At 33.0% G+C, this 23,890-nt stretch overlaps 1 long non-coding RNA gene across 1 annotated transcript; it reads left to right on the top strand.

The window, feature by feature from the left end:
- Positions 1-2,851: 2,851 nt before the first annotated feature.
- Positions 2,852-23,174, top strand: LOC116422497. The gene is made up of 3 exons (XR_004233178.1): positions 2,852-3,018; positions 8,963-9,058; positions 22,098-23,174. It is a non-coding gene; the product is annotated as an uncharacterized LOC116422497 (long non-coding RNA).
- Positions 23,175-23,890: the final 716 nt, after the last annotated feature.

The raw sequence follows: 23,890 nt of genomic DNA, 5'->3' as shown, positions 1-23,890 counted from the left end.
GGATAGGTAAAGACTTCTCAGAGTCCCTAGGATAAATATTTTCAAAGCCTAAACTTGTTTAATTTACCAAAAATTATCTGACTTATGAGAAACAGGAACTCTACTTCCCCCTCCTCTGAATGCTCTTGTGAGACTTTGCCCCATCAGCAGGAGTTATAACAAAGAAAGTTGTGAATGCTTTTATGATTTTGCATTGGTTAATTTCTGTTTCCTTATTCTTTGTATCTGGGATAGTCTAAATTGTGAGCCTGACCCCTGGTCACTGGGATTGGAGGCCACTGGTAGGTGGGAGATCTCCCAGTTAGGGCTATAAAATTTGGTGTTTTCCTTCTATAACTTGCCTCTCCTTGCCTGACTGTTTGTTGGCGAGGGAGAAGCCCTTGCTTGTGAGATTGTAATAAAATTCCTTTCTGCTTCTACCTTGAAAAATCTCCTTCATTTATTTGACCAGATAGACTTTGTCCCACACAAATGAAGCCCACCTGGGAGGAAAGCGCTCTCTCTGAAACTGGTTATAGGTGTGCCCCACCTGATTTTGGCGGTCCCTGGTTCTGGAGGGTTGCTTGCCACTTGGTGTGCTAATTAACCAGAGAAACAGAAACAAAACAGGAAAAGACTCCGATTGTACAAAAAACCCAGCAGGGAGAGTAGAACAGTCACACAAGATACACATAATAACCCACAGGTAAGCTGAACAGGGCCCTGGGATTGCTGGAGATAGCAATCCAATAAAAGGGACAGCATCTGCTAAGCCCTCTGGGTGACTGAGAGACAGAGGAAGCCCCTCTGTAATTGGCTTCTATAGCAATCCAACCACCTGGGATCAGTGGCAAATAAGTCAGCCTAAACTTGAGATACCAGTAGACAGTCCCTTGGGGAATAAAAACTTCAGAATTGGGACAAAACTCCCTGAAAATAAAGGTAGAGATAATAGAAAATGATAAAATATGGGTTGCTCTATATGGGAAGGACCCTCCCAGGGCTAATTGAGTAGGTTAGAATTAAATCTGTATGTAAAAGCTGGAGTAGGAAATTCCTGCGTGTGTCTGTCTGCGGATGTCTGCTTTGTATTCTGCATTTTGTATTAAAAGTTAACAAACTTGTAAGAAATAAGAATTCAGCCTCTGTGCTGCTGGCTTCGAGAAAAATCTGACTGAATTCCTGGAATTCATTCAGAGTAATAATTCTTTCAGACTTGCTCAACCATCCTCTGATAACACCTTAAAACAACACTTTCCTTCCTTACAAAAGAGAAGGGGTGTGAATTAGAATAAAACTAAAAGGCAATTCTGCTTGAATGGAACACCTCGATATATTTTAGGATATCTTACAAAGTAAATTACTGGTTAATTATAAAGTAACAAGCTGGCATGTGTGTTAGAATTGGAATCTCAATTGGCTGTGATACAGATTGTTTCTGTTCTATCTGAATTGATGGTTTTTTTCTGAGATTGTAGAACCCAGATTTGATTTGTCATCTTGTACCCTGAATGTTATTAAAATATAAGCTTAAAAACTAATAAGAAGTTAAACAACTTGTTATTATTATCAGCTTTACTAACTCAATAAATGTAACTTAGGATTTGGGTATTTCTACCCTTGCTTGTGAGTTGAGGAAATTACAGCTGATGTTGACTGTGATTTGTGAAAATTCTAAGATTGTTCATTATGTTAAAAACCTAAAATTGGTAATTACTGTGTGGATAGAACAAGAGTAAAAAGGAGAAGATTTAGTAGTTACTGGAGTGGAGATATCTTCACTCCAAATTAGTCAGGCGTTTCAGTTAGAAGTCACTCCTAAATATGTGTAAATCCCATAGGTGTGGAATAACTTGTCAGGCAAAGATTAAATTATACAATTGGTATTGGAATGGAAAATGTTGAACTATTAGGTAGATTTTAAAATGTACCCTCTTTTGGTAGAATATGAATGACAGAGAAAGGGAAGATTTCAAAATTCCACACTTAAAATAAATCTGAAAAATCCAGAGAATAGAGTGTGGAAAATAAGATTGCAATTAGTAATAAAAGCAATATATGTGAAAGATGGACTATTAAAACTTTGTATATCCCTTTTCAATATCCCTATTTTGCCCCTTAAGAAATCAGATGAGACTTGTAGATTAATACAAGATCTTGGGGAAGTAAAGAATTTAGTGATATGTTAGAGAGCATTAGAAGGGATTAAAATAGTTTAGTTCCAGAATATTCAATTTAGATTTTACTGAAAGGACAACTAATAGGAAAATGAGGTATTTACTGGTTATAGTGGACCATTTGATAGGATGAGTGGACACTTTCCCCTTAGCTCTGCTACTTTGAGAAGTTAGTAGAATAACATTGGAATAAATTATATCTAGATATGAATCGCTAGGGATTATTGAATTCTGATAATTGAACATATTTTACTTTTAAGGTTTTATAAGAAATTAGGGAAGGGGGAGTTAAATTTTGAATTCATCTGCCCTCTTCGGGGAAAGTGAAAAGAATGAATCAGGATTTTAAGAAATAGTTTACTAAATTTATGTTAGATACATTGCTTTGGATCAACTGTTTGCCTATTGCTTTGGTAAAGAATTAGAACTGTCGCCAGAAGAAATCTGGAGCTTCCCCCATATGAGATTCAGGGAGCATTTTAAAAGCAAAATGATTTGTGTAATGTTGAACTTAAAACCATCTACTTAGATATGTAAGACAAGCTCTGAACTTTCTAGGATAAATCTCTTATTCTTATTAATGTAAGATTACTTATGTAGAATATATGATCCTTGAGATCTAAATTTACCTGATACTTTGATTAATGATATTTGCCATTTGAAATAAAATCTCTTGGGATTGTAGCTGATATTATTTGGAATTTTAAATTCAGGTGTTATTTCTGATGGATCATCAAGTCAGCAATCAACCATCTGAAAGGTATATGTCAAAAGATATTCAGAAGAATGTAGTCCTGAATTGTTACAGGTGGAAGTTATTATCTGGCAAAACTTGTGAGGACAATCTTGGTCTCCACTTAAGGTAGGATCCTTCTGACTCAGTTTCCTAGCGGTGTTCTTTTGAATAAAAAACCCATCTGATTATCCCTGAGTCTAGGTATAAGATGGAATTATACATGATTAATTGAAAACTATGACAATTACCTGAAGTCAAACTCATTTAAGGATGCTTTATCCTGTGTCATATATGTGCTCTCAGTCCAATATACAAAGGACCAATTTTGATACTACTTAAATCATGTCCCTGTTTTTCCTCTTATGACAAGTTTCTATAACCAACATATGGTCAGAAGAAGCTATGAGTATAATTCAAATAATCGGAAAAATATGTGGTCATTATATCCTAAAGTAGGTGGAGTATTTGGCCTAGTCACCTATCTGTTGCTAAGTGCATATGCTTGCCTGTTTCTTTTAGCATTTCAATTTTTGATGACTTTTTGGTAGGTATCTTTATTTGTGAAAGTTACTTGCTCCAATTATGGGGACTAACTTATTGGGATGATAGGTGGCCCTGCTACCTGCAAGATGGGAGCTGGGGTTACAGAACTCCAGTCCATCAGAAGGAGATGTCTGTAGAAAATTATCCTCATAGCACTCAGTGGGGTGCTCCTACTCCCAATTTGTATTATCCAATTTGATTAAAATGAAGAGCCAGGCTGGAGGATCTGTCAAGTTAATGATTCTTAGAGGTCAAAGGTGGGACCTGTTGATGTAGAAAAAAGGTCCTACCTGAGGAGTAGGAGACTGATAATGAAGAAGCAAATGAACTATATAAGCGATGGTGTGAGAAGTCTTCATAGAGTTAGAAGACAAGAGGAGGGATTGAGTATTATTGGTGAAGACTTCTCAGAGTCCTAGGATAAATTTGTTCAAACCCTAAGTCTCAGTTTCATTTACCAAAAATCAACTGACTTATGAGAAACGGGAACTTCAAGTCTCCCTGCCCTAAATGCTCTTGTGAGACTTTGCCTCATCAGCAAAAGTTATACCAAATAAGATTGAGAGTGCTTTTATGATGTTGTATTGATTAATTTCTATTTCCTTATTCTTTATAGCTGGAGTAGTTTACATTGTGAGCCTCTCTCCTAGTCACTGGGATTGGAGGCCAGTGGTGGGTGGAAGATCTCTGAGTTAAAGATGTTAAATTTGATATTCTCCTTCTGTAACTTTTCTCTCCCTGCCTGACTGCTTGTTGGGAAGGAGATGCCCTTTCTCTTGAGATCCTAATAAAATTCCTTTCAGCTTCTACCTTGAAAAATCTCTTTGATTTATTTGAGCCTGGTGATCTTTGTCCCACACAATAACTGACCTAATCTCTGTTTCTTGGCAAAAATTCCTTGGAATTGTGCTTCTGATAACTAAGTCCGCATTTTTCCCTCTCTAAATGTATTAATAATGAATTATTTGGCAAGATCCAGAGTTCCCATTTTTTCTCAAGTCCTCATTTTAAAAGTTCAGTCTCATGAAGGACATTCCTAATAATTAGATTAAATTAACTTTCCTCAATCTTGATCACCCAATATCTACTTAGGTTTTGTAGGGATAAATTCTTTGAATAGATTGTCCAAAGCTGGGTTACTTAGAAGTAACATAATCAAAGTTCATTAGAATTGGTCCAACCCCTCATTACATTCTCTCATTAATTGTTAAACAGTCACAGCTGATTGACACCCTAAGGAACACAGGTCTTCCAAGGCCATATAGGCAATGAGTCTGATAGGTGATTGCCTTTGACATTCTAAAGTGTCATTGATCTTTTATTAAAAATTTTAGCATTATTCATAAAAGGACTAATTACTCAGAAATTATATTTTTCAGGCTTTTAAAACCCCACAGTGAATTCATTTATCTATCTAATTTGAAGTCTTAATAAAGTGAATATCAAGTTTTTTGCTTATATGTAGTGTTGTTTATGCATTGACCTGTGATGACAGGTAACTTTTTCATTCCAGGAGAAGTGGTAAGTTGTATACTAATCCTTTCTGACTTAATGTTTTTATGTGAGAGGTGGGCTCTGGTCCTGCCCTGTTCCTTGCTGCTTTTGCTAATGTTGGAGGTTTTGTTGCTGTCTTTCACTGAACTTTAGGGCTACTGGCCTTCCCCTAGGGGTGGAGCCTTGTTGTATTGCTGCTGTGGAAACAGGGCCAACAAGCTGGCCCTGGAGGAGAAATCCTGTTGCTTCTCTGTCCCAGAAGCATGGTCTTGATGCTGGCTGGCCCCACAAGCAGTGAGCCAGAAATGAGGTTGAGAACTCTTTAAGTAAACAGACTTGTTTACGGGTAGGGCTGCTTAGGTGGAGGGGTTAGGCTTGTGCTGCACAGATTATTGGCTTGCCTTGGAAACTGCTGGCTGGCAGCAGAGTGGCCCTTCCCTGGTGAATTGTCCCCTGGTGTGAAGCTGGTTGTCCTTGCTCTCAAACCTTGTTTTTCCTCCCACTGCACTAAGACAGATCTTTTCTGCTGTGCTGATAAGTTGCTTCCCTGATCCTAAATAAATCCTGCCACCGTTTTTAAGTTTTTGAGAGGGGGATTTGGGTAGGTTCCAGGGAGTTTCTTCCTCATTTTATTATCTTTGCACCAATATCTATAATATAGTTTGAAATCTGAAATTGTTGAGGTACCTTGCTTGGGATTCTTTTCATTAATGCTTTTGAGATTCTTGACATTTTCATTTTCAGGATGATTTTTAATTTTTTACCTTATTAAAAATATTCTTCAGTAGGTTGATTGTTAAGGCACAGAATTATAGATTAATCTATCCATGAGAATTTACTTTTTTCAATTAGAGTTGAATTTATTTTTGTGAAAATTATTTTGTAATTGTGGTCATGTAACTTCTTGATGTCTTAGTAGCTAGTGTCCCAAGGGTTCATGTTGTCTATAGTTACTTTAAATAGAATTTCTCAATCTTTTTCTGTTAGGTATTGTTAATGACAGGTGACAGAAACACTGATGATTCATATGGGTTTATTTTATGTACTGCAACTTTAATGAAGTTTTAGTTGATTCTTTACAGTTTTTTAAAGTATACCATCATGTCATCTGTAGAGAAATGGTTTTATTTTCTCATTGTCTATTTTTCTTTTTTGGCTTTTATGTCTTATTATGTTTTTTTTTTCAAGTAAATTTTTGAATGTGATAAGGGAAATCCTTGCTTTGCTCCTGATATTATTAGGAAGGCATCAATCTTATCTTCATTAAAGATAATGCTTTCTTTTGCTTTTATATTGGTATCATTCCTAATTTTAAGAGAAGCACCAATGATTCCTATGCTTTCTAATAGTACTAATAATATTCTCAATAGGAATGAATACTGTTTTGTTAAAGTTTTGTTCTGCATCTATTGACATAATCACATTATTTTTATTGTTTTTCCTTATCAGTATGTTGATATTCTTCCTAACATTGAACCAACCCTTCATTTACACAACAAAAAGTCCCTTGGTCATAATATATAGGATTTTTATGATATATTGCAGTAATCTTCTTACTAGTATTTTATTTAATATTTTTGCTTTGATATTAATTATGGAAATTGATCAATAGTTTTTTTTCTGTTTTTTGCTCTTCATGATTTAATATTGAAATCTTATTTGTGTCACAAAAAGAATTTGGAAGGATTCCTTTACATTTTTCCCCCCTCAAGTAGTATATATACTTTCTGGAACATTATATTATAAGCCCTTTGCTTCTTTAATTTTGAAGGTGCTAAACAAAGTATGATCTTGACTCTGATTCCATGGTATTCCATGGTTTGGACTTGAAATATTGTCTCCCTTACCAGGGTTCTTTGGGATTTTAGCTTCAATATTCCTAGATTTGAATGTTTGGAATGTCTTTCCTATAGGGATTAGTGAATTAATTCAATATTTGCTTTATATTCTGGTTAAGAGACATTAGAGCATAATGCTTTGAGAATTTTTTGAAAAATGATATCCAGACTTTTTTTTTTGATTGTGTCTTTTATATAGTCCAGTAATTCTTAACTCATCTATCCTTGATCCACTTTCCAAATTAATTGTTTTTCCATGGACATTTTTGGTATTTTCTAAAATTTTTTCATTCCTTTTTTTTTTTTTTTTTTTTTTTGCTAAGTCAACTGTTGTTAAGTGACTTGCCTAGGGTCACTTCAGCTAGGCAGTGTTAAGTATCTGGGTTCACATTTGAACTCAGGTCCTCCTGACTTCAGGGCTGGTGCTCTGTCCACTACACCATCTAGCTGCCTCATTTTTTTCCTTCTTTTGATTTATTTTATTGTTTCCTGATGTCTTCTTGAGGAAATAGTTTTTACTTAATCAAATCCAATATTCAATAAATTATTTTCTTCAGTAAACTTTTCTACCTAATTTTAGATTTGATGAATTCTGTCTTAAAATATTGTTTTCTTCCACATTTTTGTTATCTCTTATACCATGCTGTTAATTATTTTCTCATTTTTTTTTCCTTTACTTTCATTTCTTTTCCTAATTTTTTCCTTTGCCATTCATTTCATTTTGAACTTTTTTTAAGAAAACTCTCAGGAATTCTTTTTGACTTGTGTCCAATTCACATGATTTTTTCTTCTTTTTTTTTTCTTCCTTTGAGATTTTGCTTATTCCTATTTGAATTTCCTTTTCTTCTGAGTTTTTGTTTGACCTTCTCTGTCGTAGCAATTTGGGGGGGGTTGGACTTTTTTTTTTTTTTTCTGTGGTTTGCTCATTTTTTTCCAACCTTTTTTTTATTTTTTTTTTGGGGGGGGGGAGGGGACATAAGTTTTAAGTTTTAGGCTCTTGTCACTATTTTTAGCAGTGTTGGAGTTTTTGATGCTTCCAAGATGGTATGATCTAGAAAGAGGTATGGTCCCTGCTTTCCTTGTCTATAATCTGGGTCTTAACCAGGAAAAGCCCCTGATCCCTGCAGACTATAATTAGAACTGCTCCACAGGGCCACCGATTCCTTGGTACATAGAAGTGATTCCCCTGTTCAAGGCTTCCACTCCCTTCTAACTGAAAGTGCTCCCTGTTTTGAACTAATTCCAAATTTGGTATCGACAAAGGAGTCAAAAATGGTTGCCTCATTTAGGGCATCTATTTTCTGTTTACTAAAAGTATTTTTGTATGCACTTGTACTATAATCCAGAAGTAGTATAGGCAGTGGAGTTACCAAGTTCTTGTTCTGCATTCACTGCTAGCACAGAAAGTCCTCTGAAATCTCTTTATGACAAATTGAGAGGCCCCTGGGCTTGGGAACTCCTGAAGCTTCTGCTCCCTCTGTTGCCACCACATAATTTTATTAATGGTGTTTCATCTATGTGGGATCTTAGTGATTATCCATTCCACTATCCCAGAACTTTTTTTCTGAACTCCTAAGACACTTTAAACTTTTGTTAGCCTAGAAACCCCTGGATTTGCTTTCAGGTATTATTTAAAAGTTGTTTGAAGGAGGATGTTGGAAGGGCTCAGCTGAGTGCTTTCTGTATTCCACCATTTTAAGCCAAGCATACAAAAATAATCACTATAGTTACATCTGTAACAGAATCTTTAACAATTTTAATATATGTGTGTAAAGAATTTTGTCTGAGAAAAGTCTTTAATGATATAATTTCTTTATTGAATCAGATATTTTCTTGACACCAAAGCTATAAAACATAGTCAGATCTTCTAATCTCATCTCAGTTGAAAATGTTTTTATAAAACTGTGGTTTTATGTAGATTTTTCAGAGATGTGAAAGGAACCATATGTGTCAGTAGATGCTGATATTTGCTTAGTTGTCTTATTATTTAAATGCATAAAATCTGATTCTTTTCATGTTTTTGGGTTCTTCCCCATCTTTTATTTGTCTTAAAATTTATCTTATAATGCTTTTATAATTAGGTAACCTTTAGTAGAGATTTATTTAACTAATACAACTTGTTTCAAACACACTTATCTTTCTTTTCAACTTTATCTTATTATGTACCATTGATGCTTCTTCACATGAAATATCAGATATTGAATAGAGGCCAAATTTGATGATTCTTTTCTCATGGCTGAAAAGAATAGTTTATCGGTGATGAAAAATGCATTCCTTATCTTGACAGAGAGGTAAGAGACTACAAAGTCATAATATTTCTTATACCATAAAATGTCATTATATATTTTTTTTCATTAATTATTTTTGTTTTCTATGAGGGATGATTCAAATCATGGATAAAAGTTGGTAGTATATCTGGAATTGATAATACAAAAAAATAAATAAATGGCACATTACAAAAACAAATTACTCTAAGAATGCTGGCAGATCTTTTCTATTCCATGCCCATTTCTTTTTTCACCATCCAGTACATTCTACAAATGCTGTCTGAATATACTGCTTTTCAGAATCATAGAATTTGATATTTGGAAGGGAATTTAATGCCACTTAATTAATTGTATTTCAATGAAATTCTAACCACAATATATGAGAAAAGTAGATATATAGCATTTGTTTGAAGATGTTTAATGGAGAGAACCCTATTTTCTGAAGGCAGCTTGTTTCATTTTGGAGGAGATAGCCTGAGAAATTTAGGATTGAGATTTGCCAAGGGAAAAATAATAATAATCAAAGGGGTAAAAAGTTTAAAAGCATAGAGAAGTAGGAAAGTTAAGTTTGAGAAAGAGTAGATGATTGAAAAATAGTCAGGACTGAGGTCAGGGTGATTTGACTGCTATTCCCAAGAGCAAAATGTGGAAACTAGAGTAGTAGGGGAAAAAAAAGTAGCATATGTGTCATAGGAAAAGGATGACATGGTAACTAAGACAAACTGATAGAATAGAGAAAGCACTCAGCTGAATGCTCCCAATATATTCCTTGAAGCAGTGTGTTTATATTTTTTGCTTGTTTTATTTAATTCCCTAATAGAATTAGGGAATGGCAGAGCCAATAAATAATGACAGTGTAATATTTTTTTGAGCCAAAGATAACTTAAAAGGTCAAAAAGACAGGAGTGTGAAATGGAAAAAGAGACTAGCACAGAGTCTTACATAGAGGAAACACCCATGGTGGGACATCTAGGTGGTTTTGACAGAAACAACAGGAGCTTCTGTGGTAAGTAAATAGTCGAATTAGGTTACATGGAATGCTTGTGCTAGAACTATACATAGGATTAGATACTGTTTGGCAGTCCCCTTGCCTAGATTCCCTTCCTTAATATATTTAAAGGTATAGAGAAGTGTCTTTGATCAAAAGAGTGAATCACTTCTAGTCACAAAGGAATCAGAGACCCTGAGAAATACTAACATTTATTGACCAAGGAGGAGGCACCCTAGGGAGCAGTATTGATTTGAATCTCAAGATATCAACCCTTATTTGTAAGTAAGGATTAGAGCATAGGCAGAGAACAGGCAACACTAGAACCTCTTACACATCCAAAGCGATTCAAAGTAGGAAATATCTACCTACTTATCTATTTAACTATCTTTGATTGATAATTGAATATATATGTTTATAGATACATGTATAATCAATTGGTAATTAAAATCTGTTTTGCTGACAGGGAAGTAGGGGAAATGGGTTTAAGAGAATGAGGGTGATATAACAGAGTGCAGATAAAAGAACTCTGAAAGTAGAAGAGCAAACTTTGAGAGGAAGTATGAGAGAGAAGGAGAGACAGAGAAAATGAGAGACACAGAGAGAAGGATAGATAGAAAATAGGGTGAAAGGAAATGCAATTAGTCATAACTGTGAATGTGAAAAGGATGAACTCTTCCATAAAAGAGAAGCAGGAAGCAAAATAGATTAGAAATGAGACTCCAACAATGTGCTGTAGATAAGCACATATATGCAAATATATAGCACATATGCTGTATATATTTCTGTATATAAGAAATGCATTTGAAACAGAAATATATACACAGAGTTTAAATTGGGGGCTGGAACAGAATTGATTAAGTTTAAATTGACTAAATGAAAAAAAAAAGCAAGAGATCATAAGCTTAGATAAAGAAAAGCAAAGTTAAACTACATCTTGTGAAAAGGCATTACAGATTATGAAATTATATAAATATTAAGTATGGATGCACTAAATGGCATAGTATCCAAATACATAAATAGAAAGTGAAATTAATTACAAAAAGAAATAGATGATAAAATTACACTAAAAATCTCATAAATTAAAATAAACACAAGTCAAGTAGATGAATAGAATTTTACAAAAGTTAGATAGTTATAGACTTCTATGAAAACTAAATGGAAATAAAAAGAAATGTAACTTTTTGCAACTATATGTGTTGTCTTAAAAAAGTGAAATTTTAAATTAAATATTAGGTAGGAGATTACAGCAATATTTCAAAAAGATTCCACAATATGACTGGGCAGATTTTACATCAGGTATACAGGACTGGTACAATATTAAAAAAAAATTTAAATGATTTAACATTGGTGAGGCATGGGGGGAAATGAGGAAGAAAAAAATTGGAAGACAAGGTTTTGCAAGAGTGAATATTGAAAACTATGCATATGTTTTGTAAATAATAAAAAAAGTTTTAAATTTAAAAAATAAATACAAATACAAATATGTTGCCCATAGCTGTGAAAAGTAAAGAAAGAAATGAAATGCTACAGTAAATTTTCTTAACATTCTATTTGCCTAATTAAATTAAAAGCTTATCATTCTGTTAGTTACTCAGAAATTAAAAAGATTTTAAGGATATTATTTATGATCCTTGGATTATTAACTGATTAATAAACCAAACAAAAATTTCTGAAAATCCAAAAAAAGAATGATTAACCATATCATTAATAAAAATCATGGGGACGTCCAAGGAGTGCAGCTAAAATGGCAGTATAAAGCCAGGAAGCTGCTAAATCAGTTTTCACTCAAAAGTCACATGAAATCACGCCTCTGAAAATAGTCTGATAGAATGAAAACACACTCCAGCTCAAGATAGACTGGAGAAGTTTCAAGAAAGATCATTCTCACAGGGTTCAAAAGGATATTCAACCCAGTCCAGATAAACTTTGGGAAAGCTGGTGAGAGAGACTAATCACAGTAAATCAACTGAGACAGTCACTTCTGACTCCGTAGAAGATCACATGTAAAGATATAGGAGGAGAAAAAGGAAAGAAAATGGAGGGACAGAATAGAAGGGAAGACAGAAACACTAGGACAAATTCCTTCTCTGACACAAATATGGCATTGATATCTAAACCAGGAAGGGCCAAAACAGAGAAAGAAAATTATAGACCAATGTCCTTAATGAATGTTGATGCAAAAATTTTAAATAAAAGATTAGCAAAGAGATTACAACTACTTAGCCACAGGATAACACACTAAAATCAAGTGGGATTTATACCAGGAATACAGGGTTGATTCAACCTCAGGAAAACTATTACCATAATTGATAATATTAATTTAAAAAGCTAACAGAAATCACATGATAATCTCAATAGACACACAAAAAAATGTTTTTGACAAAAGCACAGGGAAAATGATAGCTTTCCTTAAAATAACAAGCAGCATGTATCTAAAACCATCAGCAACCCTTCTTTGTAATGGTGAGTAGCTGCACACATTCCCAATAAGATCCAAGGTGGAACAAGGATATCGCCACTATTATACAGCATGGTTATGGAAATTCTGGCTTAAGCAATATGAAAAGAAAAAAGGAAATTAAAGGAATTAGAATAGGCAATAAAGAAATAAAACTATCATTCTTTGCAGATGCTATAATAATACCCTTATAGGATCCTAGAAAATCATCCAAAAACTGACACAAAACAATTAATAGCTTTAGCAAAGTTGTAGGATAGAAAACAAATCCACACAAGTCATCAGCATTACAGCATTACATCTATTACAGAGTCCATCAACAAGAGATAGAAAGAAATTCTATTTAAAGTAACTGTAATGAAAATAAAATATCTGGTGGTGCAACTTCCAAGACAAACCCAAGAATTATATGAACACAATTACAAACAATTTTTCACACAAATAAACTCAGATCTAAATAATTGCTCATGGACAGGCTGAGGTAATATAATAAAAATGACAATTCTGCCAAAATCAGTCTATTTGTTCAATGCCATTCCAACCAAATTGCCAAAAATTATTTTTATAGAATTTGAAAAAATAATACAAAATTCATCTGGAAGAACAAAAGATGAAGAATATCAAGGGAATTAATGAAAAAAAAATACAAGGAATGGTAGCTTAGTATTACCAAACCTAGAACTATATTATAAAACAGTACTCATCAAAACCATTTGGTACTAACCAAGAAATAGAGTAGTGGATCATAAGGTTTTTCAAAGGTTAATGTTGAAAATTTATCCATGCATATGTTTTGAAAATTAAAAAAAAAAAAACTTTACTTAAAAAACACAAGTCAGTCCCCCAATTGATAAATAGTGAAAGAATATGAACAAATAATTTTCAGATGGTTAAATTAACTAACTCACTATTGAATAGAGAAATGCAAATTAAAACACCTGTGAGTTACCCTCTCACACCTCTCAGATTGGCTAAAATGACAGGAAAAGTTAACGATTGGAGGGGAAAACTGGGACACTAGGGCATTGCTGGAGCAGTTGCAAAATAATCCAAGCATTCTGGAGAGTATTCTGGACCTATGCACAAAGGGTTATCAAACTGGGCATACCCTTTGACTCAGCAGTGCCAATACTGCATCTGCATCCCAAGGAAATCATAAAGGAAGGAAAGAAACCATATGTCTAAAAATGTTTGAAGCAGCTCTTTCTGTGGTAGCAAAAACTTGGAAAATAAGTAGATGACCTTAAAATGGGGAATAGCTGAATAAAATGTCCTATATGAAGATAATGGAATATTATCCTATATATGGTGAACAAGTTGATTTTAGAAAAGCCAGGAAAGATTTACATGACCTGATGCTGAGTGAAACATGCAGAACTGGGAATACATTATACAAAATAACAGCAAGAATGTGCAATGATGAACTATGAAAGACTTGGTTCTCAGTAGTTCAGTGATACAAAGCAATCCCAGTAGACTCTGGACAGAAAATGTCATCTGCATCCAGAAAAAGAACTGTGGAAATTGAATATAAAACAACACATTCAATGTTCACTTCTTATTTTCTATTTTTTTCCTCTCCCATGTTTTTTTTTTCCTTTAGCTCTGATTTTTCTCTCCCAACATGTTTCATAAAGCAATATATATTAAAAATAAATATTTTTTTAAAAAACAGAAAATAGTAAAATGAAATAATAGGGATGAAAATCCTATGATTATTTTAGCAAAAAAGCTATTGACAAAATACAACTGCTTCTATTAAAACAATAGAAGGCATAGGATCAATGGATTCTTCCTTAGAAGAAGTAGAATATATCTAAAACCAAGAGCAAGTTACCTGTAAGTGATAATACACTTGAGTTCCCAATAAGATGAGGGATAAAATAAAAATTATTTAATGTTATACTAGAAGTACTAGCTATAGCATAAAATAAGAGAAAGACATGAAAATAATGAAAGCAGGCCATGAGTTCAGAAAATGATCTATATCAGAAATATCAGATATAGAGAATCCTAGAGAATCAACTAAAAAAACTATTTGAAACAATTAAGAAGTTAAGCAAAATTTTAGCATATAAAATAGGCCCATATAAATCAACAGAATTTTTTATATACTGTCATCAAAATCCAGCAACAAGAAATTTTCTTTAACATAATTGAAGACAATATAAAATAATTACGAATTTAACTACCAGGACAAAACCAGGGATTATATAAATGCCATTACAAAACACTTTTCACACAAAATCAAATGTATACTTGCCACTTATCAATCTCAGGAGATCTTTGGGTTGAGGCTACTTGTCTTCTACTATTGGAGAAGAGATTCTTATTTGTGGGTGTGTTGTGCTAGATAAAAATGAGATTTCCTAATTAGATATGTCATTAAATTAGACATAATCTATGCTTTTATATAGATTTCTAAATTAATGCTTGATTCGTGGTAGTTATTTCTCTATGTCTCATTATACTGGTCACTCTCTGCTGGTCCTTTTCCTATTTCTTTTGAAGCTTTTTATGTAATATAATACCAAAAACTAAACGAAGTACTTAAATTTTGATCTGACCAAGAATGGTAGTGGAAAATTCATCTCTTTATTCCTGAAATCGTCTTCTAATGTATATTAAAACCACATTATCTTTTATTGGAATTGCTATCTCACACTTTTTAATAAAATTGTGTTTGTGATCACTAAAATTTCCAAAAGATTTATTTTCTAGTGGATTATATTTTTAACCCTGCCTCCTCCATTCCATATTCATGAGCCAATTTTTGAACTGAAGTATGGGATTATTTTTTTGTTTTTCCTTTTCCTTAATCTTATTGAATGCATACATCCTGGAATATATGCTTCCTGAGAATTCCATAAATGGGCAAGGTTCAGCTAATTTCAGTAATCTATGTAGGTGCATGTGTCATATACATAATGTTTTTTATGGGACAATGAAATCAGTGAAGGACATTTTACTTAGGATTTAGACCATAAAAAATAATAATCCTTAATATAATTACATGCAATAGGATTAATGAAAAATAACAATGATACATAGAAAAAATAATATTTTATGTTCTTTGGAAAAAAGGAGGAATCTAATCGATAAAGTCCTCTTTGGAAACAAAGACAGGAGACAAACAGATTCTGATATCCCCAAAGCACTTCAGTAGAAATGAGCTGGTTATCCTGACACTAAATTCTATAACTGAAAGACACAAGTTGTAAGTTTAAGGACTGGATACAATAGGCAATTTTGTGAATTACTTCTCTAGCTGGAAATTGGAAAAGAAAGATGGGCTATGACATACTGTCTCCTAAATTGTCGTGTAAAGATTTCATTAGTGGGACTTTCATTCTGTGCACATTCTTCCTGTTTAACTCAGGCTTTTCATTTCTGTCCCATGTGCCTGAATGTCCTGAGAGGAGTGATGAGAGCTCTTTTTAAATCAGAAAATACATTACATGATGTTCTAATGCATAACTTAGGGCAAAGTGGCACTCTCTGTGCACCTTTTCAAGAAGCAGCAAGAATGAAAATGTTGTGACTAACCACTTAAAGGAACTTTAATTCAAAAGTGTGGACATCAATAAAACCATTTCTTTATCCTAGATATTTTTGGTGGATGAAATTCCTCTTGACTCTTTTAATTTTATCTGTTTGGGATAATGTCATTGGGTTCTTACCCAATTCTGGAGTTTTTTCACCATCAATAATGATTTCAATGGAATTTTTATGTAATGGGAAAGTTAGTTAGTGTAGAGGGCTGAAACTCAGAAAAGGTTTGCTTGTATCAGACAGCAGAACACTTAAGGCTAATTACCTATTTGATGCTAGATAATGGCTCTCTCTCTCTCTCTCTCTCTCTCTCTATATATATATATATATATATATATATATATATATATATATATATATGTAGATATAGATATAGATGAGATGGTGATGTGATGGCTCTCACCATTGTTGCTTTCTGAATGTTTGGTGTTGAGATAATCGTAGGCAAGGATTGGAGGGCTGAGGGAGAGAGGTAAGGGTCATTGGGCTGTAGGTCAAGGAGGAGAGAGACTGGAGACTCCAGACTCCAGACTCTAGAATCAAGGAGATATCTTTGGCAAGCCACATGGCAGCTTGCCTGGCTCTTTTACTTCTCCCCCTAAAGACCAAGAACTTTGATTAATCCTGACTCTGACTGATCCTGAGGCCCTCCAGGGAGTTAGTCCAGACATTACAAGTCAGGCCATTTTCTATTTCTGACCTTTAAATACTGTGATTTAAATTTTTATTTTTTTATTAATTCAAAATATATGCATAGACATTTTCAACATTCATCCTTGCAAAACCTTGTGTTCCAAATTTTTTTTTTCCCCTGCCTTCCCCTCACTTCTTCTCCTGGACAGCAAGTAATTCAAATTGTGTTAAACATGTGCAATTCTTCTCCACACATATTTCCAATATTATAATTCTTTACAAGAAAAATCAGACCCAAAAGGAAAAAAAAAAGAGAAAGAAAAATAAATGTAAACAAACAACAGCAAAAGAGAAAATACTATGTTGTGATTCACACTCAGTCCCCACAGCCCTCTCTCTGGGTGAAGATGGCTCTCTTCATCACACAATTGGAACTGGCCTGAATCATCTCATTGTTGAAAAGAGTCATATCCATTAGAAATGATCATCATATAACCTTGCTGTTGCCATGAACAATGATCTCCTGGTTCTCACTTCACTCAGCATCAGTTGATGTAAGTCTCTTCAGGCCTTTCTGAAATCATCCTGTTATCGTTTCTTACAGAACTGTAATATTTTATTACCTTCATATACTATAATGAATTCAGCCATATTCCAATTGATGGGCATCCATTCAGTTTTCAGTTTCTTGCCACTACAAAAAGGGCTGCTACAAACATTTTTGCATATGTGAGTCCTTTTCTCTCCTTTAAGATCTCTTTGGGATACAGGCCCAGTAAAGACACTACTGGATCAAAGGGTATGCACAATTTGATAGCCCTTTTGGCAAAGTTCCAAATTGCTCTCCAGAATGTTTGGATCAATTCACAACGCCACTAACATTATATTAGTGTCCCAGTTTTCCCACATCCCGTCCAACATTCATCATTACTTTTCATGGAATTGTAGCCAATCTGAGAGGTGTGTAGTGGTTCCTTAGAGTTCCCTTAATTTGCATTTTTCTGATCAATAATGATTTATAACATTTTCCGTATGACTATAAATGGTTTTAATTTCTTCATCTGAAAATTGTCTATTCATATTGTTTGTTTCTTTGTGTTTTTTGAGAGGCAACTGGCATTAAGTGCCTTGCCCAGGGTCACACAGCTGGAGAGTGTTAAGTGTCTGAGGCCAGTGAAATCAGGTGCTCCTAATTCTAAGGCCAGTCCTTTTTCCACAGTACCATCAACTCTCTTACTTCCTTATGGTTATTCCATTTTTTACAAGCTAGCTTGTATTTCTTTATTGTCATCAGGGTATATGACCTTATATCAAACTTCTAAGAGTAATCATTCCCCCAAGACTACTGCATACATCCACTGGGGTTGTGTTCTTATATAATTCAACTTTATAAATTAGAAATGAAAAAATTGACATATGTATTATTATTTTATCTAATGTACCAAAGGCTAAATATTAGGATTCAGTGCAAATAAATCATATAGGTCTAAGACAACTTAAAGTAATGCAATTAGAGAAATCAATGGAGGTCAACAAGCACTTATTTAGTGCTTATTATGTTCTAATCAGTGTTATAGACACTATGAATACAAAGAAAAGGGGAAAAATAAAAACAAAATAAAACAGTTTCTGGTTTTAAACTTGTAAATAACTCTGTACCAAAAAGATATTCAAAAAAACTAAAAATATATTAAAAGAAAAAGTCATTTAAATTGAGGAGAATAAGGCAATGATTCTTTTTTAATAGGTACTTGAAGGAAGCAAGAAGTTGAAGGGAAAAAAGGAGAGAATTCCAAACATAGGGTCAACCAGTGAAAATTCTCAGGCAGGAAATGCAATATCTTTTACATGAAAAAGCAATCCTAGTTTCATTGCATCATAGAATGTGTTGTGGAGAGAAGGATTGTAAGGTATAAGAGGAAAGGAAAGTTAGAAGGGATTTAAATCATGAAGGCTTTGAACACTAAAGACATTTTATATTTGATTCTTAAAATAATACAGAACAAGTAGAATTTATTAAATGGGAGTGAAAGTTTGCAAATCTGATAACTAAATGCAATATGGACTAAAGGGGAGGTTCACTATCTAGTTTCATCACCAGCTAGATGAAAGGTAAGAGCAACAAGGATGAGGGAGATTTGTTATGACAACATATTGTAATCAGATAAAGGAATATCAGAGTTTGTAAACATAGAAATGGAACATTTGTGGTTGATAGAAAGATATCCCTGATATGACCAATTATATATGACTCTGAGATGGAGTGGAGAAGTACCAAAAAAAATAGGTAAGATGAATTGAAAATGAGTTTGTTTAATGGAACATTAATATATATTTGAAACATCTTGGTATGAGGGCAGTTGTTTGGAAAGAGAGAAAGATTATGGTCCAAGAACCAAACTCACTGATGAGTTTGAAAGACAACAGCTAGCAGAATTTTGATTGGGTAATAAAACATTTATTTAATACATATTAAAAGAGCACAGGTTATTGAGTGATGGTGGGTAATGGGAGAAAATGAAATGTCAATGGGAAGTAAACAATCTTCTCTCTCCCACTTGAATAAAAGATTTGAATGAAATGAAAACAATGCTTGAAAGAATATCAAAAATTCTATGTCATTTGGAAGGTCACATTTAATGCATATAGAAAATGAAAAGAACTGAAAATGAAGAGTTTTAAGATGGAATCAAGTTGGTTGCCTATGAATCAGGCATACAAAAACACATAGTGTAATGTCATATTGATTTAGAATTGTTTATTGTTGTTTGGGTTGAGTGGGTTAGGAAAAAAGACAAAAGCACTGGGGGTAGGGCAGTGAATATGGTTTAGAAAAATGACTGCCACTCAGAAACCTTGACATAAAAGGGTGGGATGTATATAGGGTTTGTTTCAATAAGGAATGATTTAAGGTATAGATAGCATCATTAGCTTAAGAGTAAAGAAGTCTTGGCTTTAAGGATAAGTGAGAATAAGGAGTTATGTATGGTACTTAAATTGTAAACTTGTGTGATTTAATGTACCCTGCACAGAAATAGGAAAGTTACATTTCAAGTAACTTTAATGAAAAAAAATTGTTTAGTTTTAAATACATTGAGCTTGAGGCACTTATAGGTCATCCAATTTGAAATTTCTAATAGGAAAATTGTGATTTGGGCCTGGAGTTTGAGAGAAATTCAGTTCTCAGTGAGAGTTAGAAAATAGGATTTGGAAAGAAAAAGATTAAATATAAACTCAAGAGTTTTACTTATGGATAAGGAATTCCAATTGTCCATGCATGAGATGAAGAGTCTTCCAAGGCAATTGTAGTATTAGAAGAAGGAGTATATCAGTTAGAAGGAGATCTAGAAACACAGTATCATAAAACCCTAGACATAAGAGAGTATTAAGAAGTAGGCAAATAATAGCATCAAAGACTGCAGAGAAAAACAAAGATTGGGACCAAAACACCAACACATTCAGCAACTAACATTGGTTTACTTTGGGAAAACAACTGCAATAGAATATTTGTCAGAATTCAAACTTAAAAATTGCATTTAAATTAAGAAGAATTAAAAATAAAGTGAGAATAAAGCAAGTATAAGCACCATGAAATCTTTATTTAGAATTTAGAGATTCTATGTATAGAAGAATTGCACGTGTTTAACATATTTTGGATTACTTGCCTTTTAGGAGAGGGAGTAGAAGGAAAGGAGGGAAAAATTTGGGAACACAAGATTTTGCAAGGGTTAATGTTAAAAATTATCTATGCATATATTTTGAAAATAAAAACTTTAATAATAAAAACATAAATAAATAGAATTTAGAAATTGGGTTTTATGCTTAACCATGCTAGCAACTAATAATGCATTTAGCTGCAGCTTGTTGGTGCAGTGAGGAAAAACATAAAACAAGTAGATCTGTAGTCAGACCTAAATTCAAACCTGGTCTCAGATACTTATTAATCATATGACCATGAGTAAGTCACAACTTTTATTCACAACTTTTATTTGCCTCAGCTTCCTCAACTATAAAATACAGATAATAACAGCACCCCACTTACAGGGTTGTCATGAAAATCAAATGAGATAATGTTTGTAAAGCTCTTAATATAGTTTGTAGCTCATAATAGTCACTTAAGAAATGTTTATATATTAGATCCTTCAACTCCCTAAGCCTTTGTTTCTCAATATACAAAATTTAGGCACAATATACCTTTCAGTTCTCTGGTTATATGATTATAGTTCCATTAAGACAATCGGGACACATGTTCATATAGAAGACAGATCACTATTTTTACAATAAAAAAAACCAGGTTTTAAACCCCAGCTTTTCCATTTTCTGGCTATATGATGATAGAATAGCCCTTTCTTGCTCCTTACTTTTAATTATGACATTTCCAAAAAATATTTTAATAACACTTGTGTAAACATATAAAAGTGCAGTAAAATATTTTGCTGAGTTGCCTTTAATAAATAAATACTATATAAATGGATGGTAGTATTTTACTATAATCTAAAATAAATGACAATGATAATAATAGCTCTCATATATCTAGGATTACAAAAACTTTGCATATTTAATTCATTTGACATTAAGATATTAAATGCTAAAATTTGCTGTTTCCACCATGTTTTTATTTTGAAAGAACTCAGCAGAACAGCAATATATAACTTAACACATAAAAATAATTTTTATTTTATTAAGATATTTTGGGGAAGAGCTTTTATTCAGTGATGTTTAAATGATGCTAGGTATACTTACTCTGCTTATATATAGGAGCTGTTAAGATGTTTGAAAATTCTAGCATTTTAAATTTAAGTCATAATAAAGAAAAACTAATACAACTTAATTTTCCTGTTGAAGAAACTGAGGCCTGAGAAGGCAAGTGGCTTGCCTAAGACAGGAACTGAATTCACTTGTTCCAAATTAAAATTTAGTGTTCTTGCTGTCATCCAAATTAAGATTGAGTGCTCAATACTTATTATTGTATGTTATATAGTCATTAACATTGTGAAGAGGTTTCTGTAAAGGTCATGGCACATTTTGCGTGAAAAACAAACATTTAAAGCTTTCCCTTGTCATTTTAGGGAATCAGAATCAAAAATAGATTTTTTTCAAGAAACCAAGAATAGCTAATGATAAGTATGTTGGTTCCAATTTATCCTGGAAACAATACAATTTATTGGAAAACTTCTATAATGCAAATAACAAAAAAATGCACATATTCAGAATGAGGTTTGCATCTAACAGGGAACACAAAGTGCCAAAGAGGAATATATAGTTAAATAAATTATGTACACAATTTACACATTAAAAAACTGCTTTTTTAAAAAGAGTTAGATAATTATACAAATATTTTTTAATAATGAAGATCATTAATTACATGTTTTGCATTATACAAATAATTAAATGTACTAAAATACTTTTTTTTTCATTTTGCCATGTAGTTGGAAAACCATGATCTCCAAGGAGTCAAAACTTCAGTGCTTCCCAAGGATAATAAAAGTATACAAGATGGACTCAAGTAAACTGCAATGCATTACTGATCATATATGGTTTAGCAGTAGATAAATATATTGCTATTTTTTTCCTAGAATATAGGAAACATCTTTCAGATATTATGTATTCTATACCCTCTTCACTTTACCTCCACTCTCAAAGTAACAGCCATAGAATTAGTGAATTAGAGAATTGGAATGGAACAAAGAAACAACCTAATTCAGCCCAAACATAAAATAGAACCAATAACTATAACACACAACTGGACATGTAGCCTCTGTATAAAAATGTCTAAGGAGGAGGACCCACTACAACCCTAGGAATCCCTTTTCATTTGAGGACAATCTAATCACTAGAAAGTTGTTTGGTTTGATTTGTCACTTTCACTGAGCCAAAATTTGCCTTTTTACAATTCTACTTTTTATTTCTTTTTCTGTGCTCCCAAATCATATGGACCAAGTACATTCCCTGTTTCAAATAACAATCCTTCAAAAACTTTAAGAACAGAACATGTCCAATCAATTAAACTGATCCTCACATGTGATATGTACTCCAGGTCTTTCAGTATCTGGAATGCCATGATTTTTTTTAAATTTTCCATGCTATACTGATATTTATTAATTAACAGAAATTAATTAAACAAAAATCTATAAAGGAACCTTCAGGAGAGCAAAATATAATGAGATTATTGTCTCCTTTTACTAGAAGCTATGATAATATTGGTATTTCCTGTGAATGAATTAATATTTTGGTTGTATTTTTTGAAATAATAAAATCATTACTTTTCAAAATATTTCCTTTATACATATCTTCTTTATCTTATGTAAGTGAAATTTCTGTTTTTGTACCCACATAACACTTTATATTTCTTTCTGTTGAAGGAAGGAAGGAAGAAGTGTTTGAATAAGAGTCTATTCTGTTTTAGGTACTGTAAAAAGTGCTTTACAAATATTAGGAACTATCTCTGCTGGGCCTCTATCCCAAAAAGATCATAAAAATGGGAAAAGGACCCACATGTGCAAGAATGTTTGCAGCAGCCCTTTTTGTAGTGGCAAATAACTGGAAACTGAGTGGATTCCCATCAATTGAGGAATGGCTGAATGTTATGTTTTCTGAATATTATGAAATATTATTGTTCTATAAAAATAATCAGGAGGATTATTTCATAAAGGATTGGAGAAACTTAACATGAATTGACACTAAGTGAATTGAGAAGAACCAAGAGAACATTGTACATAGCAACAAGATTATACGATGATCAATTCTGATGAACATGGCTCTTTTCAACAATGAGATGATTCAGACCAATTCCAATGGACTTGTGATGGAGAAAGCTATTGGCATCCAGAAAAAGTACTATAGTAAGTGAATGTGGATCACAACATAGGATTTTCACTTTTTTGTTGTTCTTTGCTTGCTTTTTGTTTTCTTTCTCATTTCTTTCCTTTTTGATTCGATTTTCCATATGCAGCATGATAATTATAGAAATATGTATAGAAGAATTCTTCATATTTAACATATATTTGATTACTTTCTGTCTAAGAGAGGGATGGGGGAAGAGAGGAAGAAAAAAGATTTGGAACAATGTTAAAAAGTACGTGTATTTTGAAAATAAAAACCTAAAAATAATATGAACTTTTTTTTTATTTCACAACAACTCTGGGAGATAACTGATATTATTATTCTTAATTTATAGTTGAAAAAACTGAGGATGACAGAGGTCAAGTGACTTGCACAGGGT

This window comes from Sarcophilus harrisii, chromosome 3, assembly GCF_902635505.1.
Source record: "Sarcophilus harrisii chromosome 3, mSarHar1.11, whole genome shotgun sequence".
In the NCBI taxonomy this organism is placed as follows: domain Eukaryota; kingdom Metazoa; phylum Chordata; class Mammalia; order Dasyuromorphia; family Dasyuridae; genus Sarcophilus; species Sarcophilus harrisii.
The sequence above is the reverse complement of the archived record's forward strand: the minus strand, read 5'-3'. Positions and strand labels throughout refer to the sequence as shown.